The 10258-nt window shown below is 49.4% G+C and overlaps 1 protein-coding gene across 5 annotated transcripts in view; it reads left to right on the top strand.

Annotated features, from left to right (window-relative positions):
• Positions 1–7005: 7005 nt before the first annotated feature.
• The window catches only part of MELK (maternal embryonic leucine zipper kinase), a 64951-nt gene continuing 61698 nt past the window's right edge, over positions 7006–10258 (top strand). For 3 of the 5 annotated variants that reach the window (XM_058672644.1, XM_058672646.1, XM_058672643.1), the window contains exon 1: positions 7007–7161. The gene's annotated coding sequence lies outside the window, so the exon portion shown is untranslated. Of the gene's footprint in view, positions 7162–10258 lie in introns of all 5 variants that reach the window. The other 2 variants (XM_004580981.3, XM_058672645.1) reach the window with 2 other exon arrangements.

Here is a 10258-nt window from a genome sequence, read left to right as displayed (position 1 = left end):
TTATTTGAAAGGCAGAGTACAGAGAGACGGGGGGAGAGATACAAACATCTTCAATGTGCTGGTTCACTCCCCACAATAGCCAGGAGCCAGGAGCTTTGTCCTGGTTTCCCACATGGATAGCCAGGAACCATGTACTCCAGCCCTCCTCCGCTGCTTTTCCCATGCCATTAGCAGGGAGCTGGATCAGAAGGGGAGCAAACAGGCTTGCCTCATCAGGAAGCCTCACGACAACTGGAGCGTTCTCTCCTTTTTTCAATACATTTCCTTCACTTTGCTCAGTCTTCACCGTCCATTGTTTGCGAAAGTGAGACAGATAACCTAGCGGAGAAAAATCATTGTGATCTAAAAGGATTGTAACATTCAAAATTTCAGTAAAAAACGAAAAGCCTGCAGCATTTCTTGGGGACAAGGCACAAACCTGCACAATTAGGACTGCAGACAGCTGCAAAGGCAAGTCTATGGGATAAGAAAAATCACAGCTCTAGATGAAGACATAGTTGTGATAAAAGGTGCATTTAAACTATGCTTTAAAAATGTACATATTATCTCTTTCCTATATTTACTTTGCTGTGTTCTTTCCTTTCACATATTTACAATAAAAATATGAGTGAAAAAAAAAGTGGAGCTGCCAGATTCCAATCAGCACCCATGAAAGAAAGCCAGCATTGCAGGCAGAGGCTTTACCTGATATGCCACAGTGCCAGTCCCAGGCTCCAGTTTGTGCCCCATTTCCATTCAGCTCTCTGCTTTTGGCCTGGGAAAGCAGCAGAGAATGGCCCAAAGCCCTGGGACCCTGCACCCTCATTTGAGACCAGAAAGAAGCTCCTGGCTCCTGGCTTCAGATCGATTCTGCTGCTACAGCCATTTGGGGAGTGAACCAGCAGATGGAAGATATTTTTGTCTCTCCTTTTCTTTGTAAATCTGCCTTCCTAATGAAAATAAGTAAATCTTACAAGAAAAGCTCACCTGAGATGATCCTAGACCTGACTCTAGTGTGCACTGTTAGAGCGGGCAGCTAGTGTGGGGTCCAGTTCAGTTCATAACCCAGATCAGCCCATGCACACCTATGAATAGAGTTACCTGGTTAGTTCTTCCCCCAGCTCCATCTCCTAGACCTGTGCTATGGCGTAGACAAACTCAGTTCTTAAGCACACCAGTAGGAAATGCAGCTGAGTCAGGGTGACTCACAATAACTCCCATTAGGCCCACCTCCAACCATGGTTCCTGTGTATGCCAACTTGTGCAGTATACTATCTTGCCTGTCCCATATCCGATCCGGCTCTTGTACACATCCATAGGTGCTGTGGTTTATCCCAGCTCATCCTGTACCCACTCTAGCTCCTGTGAATGCCAGTGGGTATCAGGGTCTAACCCAGTCTATCATGCCCCCAGACCCAGTCCATACATCTGTAGCAGAATGCTGCAGCCATGTTCAGTCAGGTCTGCCCACAGACCCAGCTCTGATGCTTACCAGTGGGAATAGCTACCTAGAAGTGGATTCTCCTTTGTTCCCCTATCAGGCCCACTCCCAGCCCTGGTTCTTGCAAATGTCAGTGGTTGCTCTGACTTAGCCTGCATGGCTTGCTGTCAGTTCTAGCACTAATCAATGGATGCTGCTGCCTGGGCTGGCCTGGCCCACCACCATTCTCATCAGTAGTGCTACAGCCTAGCATCACCCAGCCAACCCCATTTTTGACTCTTGTGTGAACTAGCAGGTATGATCGCTTACTTTGGCCCTGCCCACCCCACATCCTGCCTCCTATGCATGAAAGTGGCCTGGCCCTGCCCAGCCTGCAATGCTCCCCTTCCCCGAGCAAACCCACACACATGCTGATGGGTGGTGCAGCCTTGCATGGCCTGGCCCACACTCAGTCCTGGTTGTCTTGCTCATCAGCGCAAGCTATGATCTAGTAGGGCAGTTTCCCAAGTTCTCGCACCAGGCCTGTTCCAAAATCTAGATCTCACATGCTGGTGAGTGCTAGACTCCCGCCTGGCATAGTCCAACCTCCGACCTGGCCTTTTTATGTGTTCGTGGGTGCTGCAACCCAGTCCATCCACGGACCCAATTCTTGAGTACGCTTATGGGTGCTACAGCCTGGACCAACTCAGTTTGTTCCCAAACCCAGTACCCATCAGTGTCAGTTAGTTCCATTATCATGCCTACCTTGGCCCATCACTACCTCAACTCATATGCAAACTAGTGGTGCTGCAGTCCCACAGGGGTGAGCTCACAATCCCCTACAGAATTTGTGCCCCAACCAGGTTCTCTCATGTGCGTGCTGCTTGGTGTTATGGTCTAATCTTGTGTAGCCTGTCCCCTCCCCTGACACTCACTGGCAGGTACTGTGGCCTAGCCTTGCTTGTCAGGACCCCCAACCTTAGCTTTGCTGTGTGCAGGTAGGTGGTTGGCAATGCCACCAAGCCCAGCCCAGGACTCTCATGTGGACAGGTGCACTGGTCTGACCAAGACATATCCTCCAGTTTCCCTCTGCAAACCTCCTGGTCTCAGCCCGCTTGTTTACCTGTGAGTGCAGTGGCCTAGTCTGTGGAAGCCCCCAGAAGTTATTCTATACCTGTAAAGTACTTCCTCTGTGGTCCCCAATCTCACACATCTCCAAATACTCTTCCCTGGACAATCCACAGCCGTCAAGCTGGTGAGGGTCCTGGGTCTAGTCTGGTAGTACGTCAGGCCATGGCCAGGCAGAGGCAGTATAGGGGCCCCAGATCCTAACGATGTGTAACATGTCCTTTCTTCTCCCATGTTTCTGCTAAATATGTATTTGGACCCATAGCTTTAACCAATTCAGGTTCAACTTTTTTGGCAGATTGACTCCATGGATGGTGCTATGTGCGGCCATCAGGAGACGTTCCTGCCCAGTGTTTTTAAAAGTGGTCTCCACAGGGAATTGGAGTGCTCTCGCAGGCCGAGAACTCTGAGGTCATCCATTCCCTATCGGATCTCCCACACGGGATGAAAGAAGTCCAGATCCTTCCTCACAGGATCTAATGTCATCGGAACAACAGCCAGGAGCCCTGAGTGGTCCTCAGAAACAGAACAATAAACTTCCTTTGGGACTTGGGAGAGAAGCTTTCTCTGGTCCTAATTCAGTTCCAACTTTGGCTCTCCACCCTCTCTTGCAATGACCATCAGGGTCGTTCGGGGACCCCCACCCCTCAAATTAGATCAGATAAACAGAGGCCAATAAGGAAAGCTTAAAACAGACAGGAAACAGTTTGGACGCCCATGTACCTAACTAGGTAGGACACAAAGATTAATTACTCCTCACTAAGGCATTGAAGATTTCTCTGCATACCCTCCTAAAACTGTTCTGCTCCTCAATTGTTAACATATGGTTTGTTTAAGGTATAAACCTGTTTTGGACTATCCTAAATTTTGTGTAGTTCAGTAGAAATCATGCTTGAATACTTTAAGCTGCTAAATATATAAATGAAAATAGACACGAGACAGCTGAATAGTACCATATAACTATTTTAAGGTGTATAGCAGCTGGTTGTGTATAAAATATAATTGAGATGTCAATGAAGTAGTCACAGGATGTGGTTAAAAACTTGCATTTTCTAATATACTGGTCACTCAATACCATGTCAATTAACTTCATGATGTTGTAAATTGTTGTTGGAATTGTGTAGGGGCTTTTCATTGGAGGGGATGATATTCTGCCAGCCCTACTTTCAGACCAGGGATGGTTTCCCAATGAAACTGTTGAATTTATCTGGACAATAAGATTCTGGACTCTCTGCTTGGTCCATGCCCGCAATGAAGGAACCTTGACTGGTGATGATCTGTACTACTGTAACAATGTGGAGGAATTCAATGTAGGGGGAGGGCTGGGGGAATCCCAGAGCCTATGAAACTGTCATAAAATGAAATAAATGCAGTTTAAAAATGTTTTTACTGAATACTCCAAAGAAATATAAACTATGAATCATTATACTAAGTTAAAATAAATTGTTAATGTTGGTACTGAAAAAAAATAAATAAAAAAAATAAAAGTGGTCTCGCCTAACAGTGGGATCCCTGACTGGGTTTTGCTGCCTCCAAGTGGTCACAGGATGCCACAGCTCACAGTGCAAGCGATAAATCAAGAGGGAGGCTCTGCTGCGAGACTGGAAAGCCAGGAGTTTTTCCACCTCACTGGATCTGTAGCCCTGGCCACTCCACTTCCAATCCAGCTAATGTGCCTGGGAAAGCAGCAGAGGATGGCCCAACTGTGTAGGCCCCTACAGCCATCTGGGAGAGCCAGAAGGAACCCCTAGCTCCTTGCTTCAAACTTGTCCACTTTTGGCCATGGTGGCCTTCTGGGGAGCCAATCCACAAAGAGAAGATTCTTTAATTCTGCCTTTCAAATAAATAAAATAGGACCCGGCATGATGGCCTAGGAGCTAAAGTCCTCATCTTGAACATGCCAGGATCCTGTATTGTCACAGGTTCTAATCCCGGAAGCCCTGCTTCCCATCCAGCTCCCTGCCTGGGAAAGCAGTCGAGGACGGCCCAAACCCTTGGGACCCTGCACGCGTGTGGGAGACCCGGAAGAAGCTCCTGGCCCCTGGCTTTGGATTGGCTCAGCTCCAGCCGTTGTGGTCACTTGGGGAGTGAATCAGTGAATGGAAGATCTTCTCTGTCTCTCCTCCTCTCTGTACATCTGCCTTTCCAATAAAAAAAATACGTCTTAAAATAAATAAATAAATAAATAAATAAGTAAAATATTGCTTTTTTCTTTTTTTAAAGATTTATCTTTTTTTGAAGACTTATTAACACAATACCAACCCTTCAAACTAGGCATTTCAATATGGGTGGCAATATTTGAAGCTTAACCCACTGTGCCACACTGCCCATCCCTTGTCCTTTAAAAGTGGAGCTATCTTGTTCTTCCCCCATTGAGCAAGTTGACTTTCCATCACACTTAGAATGACATATATTTATTAATGTATATTTATATAATATATGGTAACCTTTATATATAATAAATATAAATATTTAAAGATATAATGCCTATAAATATGTATAAACATAAATAAATGATACATCAGAGACCCTGATGTGGGGAAGAATGCTCCAAGGGTGTTACTTGAGGGGTTAGATAGTTCTGAGATGGTGTTGCCTTTGTTGTATCAGTGTTGAGCGAAGCTTCCTCAGGTCTACTGGCTGGCCAAGTCCACCTTGGTGCATCTGCAGACTCAGACGCTTTGTTGCAAAGTTTGGTCCGAGTGGTCCAACCTGTTCCTCTGACAAGGCACTCCATGTCCTCTGCTGGCCTAGATGAGCTGACGTGTCCTCCGTGTGCATCTGGGCATGCTGTCCACTGCACAGGCATCAGCAGCGGAGGAGGCCCAGTCCTGATGCATGCTCTCCAAGTTCAGACCACATAGCTTGTGACTTTCCCTATGGCAGGAGTTTGAGTCCAGTGATCTAGCCGGGGAGTGCCCTACAAACCTTGCCTGAGGTGACCTCAGACTTGACTCTTGTGCGCACCAGCCAGTACAGGGCCAGATTTGGTCTGTCACCTGCACCAGCCAACACACATTCAAGTGGCTGTAGCTGCCTAGTCAGTTCTACCCCCAACCCTATCTCTGACATGAACTAACAGGTGTTGTGGCCTAGCCCAACCCAGCTTGCCACAGGCCCAGTTTTCCTGCTCACCAGCAGGTGACCTTGCCTAGTCAAAGCAACCCCCAAAGCCCCCACCAGGACCATCCCCAGCCCCGGTTTTTGTGTGTGCCAGGATGTGCTGCAGCCTAGCTTCGTCTGCCCCACGTTCCCTCTGTAGTGCATATCCATGGGTGCTGAAGATTAGCTGAGCCTGACACACCCCCAGACCCGGCTCACACATACGCCTAAGGGTGCTGCTGCCTTGCCTGGTCCCAGCCCTGGTTTCTCATGCTCCCGTGCTCACCAGCAGGAGGTGCAGCTTAATAGGGTAGAGCCCACAGTTTCCCTGCCAGGCCTACTCCCTGGCCCAGATTTGTGCTTGCCAGGGGGTACTGAAGTCCAACCAGACATGACCCAGCACTTGCCACTAGGTGTGGCAACCTTGTCCAGCCTGGCTTGCCTGTAGACTGGGTCCACGTGCTGGCTCACAGGTGCTGCAGCATTATCTAGCCTGGCTTGCCTCTAGACTGGGTCCACGTGCTGGCTGACAGGTGCTGCAGCGTTATCCAGCCTGGCCTCTTCCTAGCCCTGGCTGTAAGTTCCACAGTCCAGCCTGACCCAGCCTGTTACCATCCCTGGATCTCATGAAAACTGATTGATGCTGCGGTCCCACAGGGTTGAGCCCACAAATGCTCTACAGAATCTGCCTTCAGATCCCATTCTCTCGAGTTCTGGTAGATGCTGCGGCCCAGCCTGCTGTGGGCCTCTCTTTGTTCTGACTTTTGGGTACACTCGCAGGTGGGTCCTGTGGCCTAGTCCAGCAGGGCATGTCCCTCGGCCCCACTTTCTGCAAGTGCTGGTGGGCAGCAAGTGATGCTACTCAGTCCAGCCCAGGCCATTGCGGCCACTTGGGGAGTAAACCAAGATCTTGCTCTCTGTTTCTCCTCTCTATAAATCTGCCTTTCCAATAAAAAAAAAAAATAAGTAAATCCATATATATATATATATATATATATATATATTTTTTTTTTTTTTTTCTCCATAACAGCTAGGGTGAGGCCAGGCTGAAGCTAGGAGCCCGCGATCTCCAGGTGGATGGCCGGGCTCCAGGCACTGGGGTTATCACTTGTTTCACTGCAAGTTGCATTAGCAGGAAAGTAGGATGCGAAGGGCAGTCGGTACTTGAAATACATACTGGATGGGGTAACCTGGGGGAGTGTTACCAAGCAGCAACTTAACCAGCTATTCTACATCTTTCCAAAGTTTAATTTAAAAAAGAGAACTAGTGTAGGGGTTGGCATTGTGGGCAGTGAGCTAAGCTGCTACCTGCAACTGGCTCCGCCGCGCGCGCCCGTCCGTCGCGCGCGCGCCCGTGGCCCGCCCCTTCCGCCTCGGGAAGTTTGATTCCCTTGGCGGGCGGAAGCGGCTTAAACGCGACCTGCGAGAAGAATCCTGAGGGACTCCTTTCCTACACCGCGGCGCCTGGGACGGCTGGGAGGCTCGTGTGTCCTTCTGTCCGGCTCTTCCCCGCCCGGCCCCCTGCCCCTCAGGTCAGTGGCCTGCCCTCGGCAGCCGTAGGTGAAGGTTTGGGGGCGTTGGGTTGTGCTGCGGTGCCGGGAGCGGCCACCCGAGAACCCAGTGTGGCCGAATTGTCTGGAGCCCCACCTGTTCCTGGAGGAGACACTTCGCCTTCCCGTCTCCCCAGGAGTACTGGCTTCAGAGGCTCACACTCAAAAGGGGGAGCTTGGAGCTGATCCTATTGGAGGAAAAGTTGCCCCTCAAGGGACCTGGGGCCTGAGAGGGGAGCCGCCCCGCCCCCTGCAGTTCACGCTGCGGTCCGTGAACTTCACGCTGGCGCTTCTCTGGGGGCAAGGTGTGCATGTCGGAGGGGTGTTGGAGTTTGGCTCGTCTTCCCACTTTTGGCTCCTGTTTGGACTTGCGTTCCCCTGAGGTGTGGAAGGAACAAAGGCCGCCCTGAGTGCCCTTTTGCCTGGCTGCTGTGAATCGTCCATCTCCTCCTGCGTTACTGGTGGACACCCCTTTTGGGTACCCCCAAGACCCCCAACCACAGGGGCCTCTGTGAGGGGGCAAGAAGGCGGGGTGCTGATGGGATGTACTGTGGAGCCAACGTTATAAGGCATTCTGTACTCAGGGTTTGAAACCCTCCTCAGCATCGCCGTCTGCTCAGGTTCAGCAGATAGGATAAATGTACCGGTTTTGCAGCAGAGAAGAACGTAGCCTCGAGAATATGTTGGTGATGCAGCATGTTCTTAAGATTGAACCATAAACCTCTTCCCACTACACAGCCAGTTCCTCGTTGCCTTAGAGAAGTTTCAGGCCTCAGTCCTGTACGACACCAATTCTATTTAGTCACACCCAGAAGGACACTTGGGTCTGATTGGGGTTGTCCTTCCATTGGTCCTTCTTCCACAATGACTGACAACACCTGTGCCTCCTTTGACGGTTACGAAGTTGACTGACTCCAGTCTTAAGCCTTTGTTGTGTTCTGTATTATTTTAAGATTTATTTATTTTTTATTGGAAAGTCAGATTTACAGAGAGGAGAGACAGAGAAAGATCATTCATCCACTGATTCATTCTCCAACTGGCCACAACAGCTGGAGCTGAGCCAATCCAAAGCCAGGAGCCAGGAGCTTCTTCCTGGTCTCCCACACAGATGCAGGGTCCCAAGGCTTTGGGCTGTCCTCGACTGCTTTCCCAGGCCGCAAGCAGGGAGCTGGATGGGAAGAGGGGCTGCCAGGATATGAACTGGTGCCCATATGGGATCCCAGCGTGTGCAAGGCGAGGACTTTAGCTGCTAGGCTGCTGTGCTCGCCCTGGTTCCTTGAATTTTACAGAAATAATCTGGGTCCACATTGGTATTACTCGTTTTAATGTTATCTTGGTGCAGTTCTCTGTTCACCAGGAAGTCAAGAGGTTGGGACCTTGCCATCCATGAGGAAGGCTTGACATTGAATTCCAGGCTCCTGGCTTCAACCTGGCTTAGTCCTGCCCGTTGCAGGCATTTGGGGGAGTGGAGCCAGTGGATGAAACATGGATTTTTCTCTGTCTCTTCAAGCTGAAGCCAGGAGTTTCCCCAGGTTTTCTACAGTAGTAGCAGGGCCCAAGCACTTGGGTCATCTTCCAGGCACATTAATAAGACATTGGGTTGGAAGTGGAACAGCTGAGGCTTGAGCCAGTGCCCACGTGAAATGTTGTATGGACATTGCGGGCTGTGGCATAGTGCCAGCCTCTCACCAAAATTTCAAACTCGTTTTACTCGCTGTTAATAATTATTTTCCATCCTGGTAAAACAATTTAAGACAGAAGTGTTTTAGGCATTTACAAATAATATTTAAAGATTTATTTATTTTTATTGGAAAGACAAATACACAGAGAGGAGAGACAGAGAAGATCTTCTGTCCACTGAGTCACTCCCCAAGTGGCCACAACGGCTGGAGCTGAACTGATCTGGAGCCAGGAGCCTCGTCTGGGGTCCCACACAGGTGCAGGGTCCCAAGGCGTTGGGCCGTCCTCAACTGCTTTCCCAGGCCACAAGCAGGGAGCTGGATGGGAAGTGGGGCCGCTGGGATTAGAACTGGTGCCCATATGGTATCCCATGCATGCAAGGTGAGGAGTTTAGCTGCTAGGCTACTGCACAGGGCCCTATAGATATTTAAAAAAATCTTTCGTGGGGTCAGCGTTGTGGCGTAGTGGGTAAAGCTGCTGTCTGTGATGCCATGTGGGTACCAATTTATGTCCTGGCTGCTCCACTTCTGACTTAACTCTGTGCTCATTTGCCTGGGAAAATAGCAGAAGTTGGCCCCAATGTCTGGGCTTCTGCCCATCCATGTGAGAGGCACAGAATTTCCTGGCTCCTTGCTTCATCCTGGCCCGACTCTGGCCATTTTGGCCACTTGGGGAGTGAACCAGTGTTTGGGAGACCTCTCTCTTTGTGCCTCTCCCTCTTTCTAACTCTGACTTTCAAATAGATAAATCATTCTTAAAAAGTCTTTTTTGGCTGTTGGGGCTTTGGTCATTTCATGTGGACTTTTTTTCTTGCTCGTTTAGAACATGACCCATTCTCAGTGTAGTAAGGGCCTGCCTGTTACTATTCTTTTTCTTTTTTAAATTTAATGTTCTAGGAAAGGCAGAGAAAGAAATACCTTGCATCTGCTGGTTTACCCCTCAAATGCCCACAGCAGCCATGATTGGGCCGGAGTGAAACCAGGGCTCAGAACTCAGTCCAGGTCTGCCGTGTACTGCTTTACAGGTGCACGTTGGCAGCAAGTTGGGATTGGAGTGCAGCTGGGACTTGAACCAGGCCTAGGCACTACAGTATGGGATATGGTTCTTTTTTTAAAAGATGTATTTTATTTTTATTGGAAAGGTAGGTTTTTTTATGGAGAGGAGAGACAGAAAAATCTTCCATCTGCTGATTTATTCCCCGAATGGCTGTAGTGACTGGAGCTGAGCTGATCCGAAGGCAGGAGCTTCTTCTGGGACTCCCATGCCAGGTGCAAAGTTCCAAGGCTTTGGGTCAGCCTCTACTGCTCTCCCAGGCCACAAGCAGGGAGCTGGATGGAAAGTTAACAGCTGGAACACAAACTGATGCCCATATGGGATTCTGGTGCTTGCAGGGCAAGTG

The sequence above is a fragment of the Ochotona princeps genome, chromosome 14 (genome assembly GCF_030435755.1).
Source record: "Ochotona princeps isolate mOchPri1 chromosome 14, mOchPri1.hap1, whole genome shotgun sequence".
Classification (NCBI taxonomy): domain Eukaryota; kingdom Metazoa; phylum Chordata; class Mammalia; order Lagomorpha; family Ochotonidae; genus Ochotona; species Ochotona princeps.
This window is presented reverse-complemented; position numbering and strand designations above follow the sequence as displayed.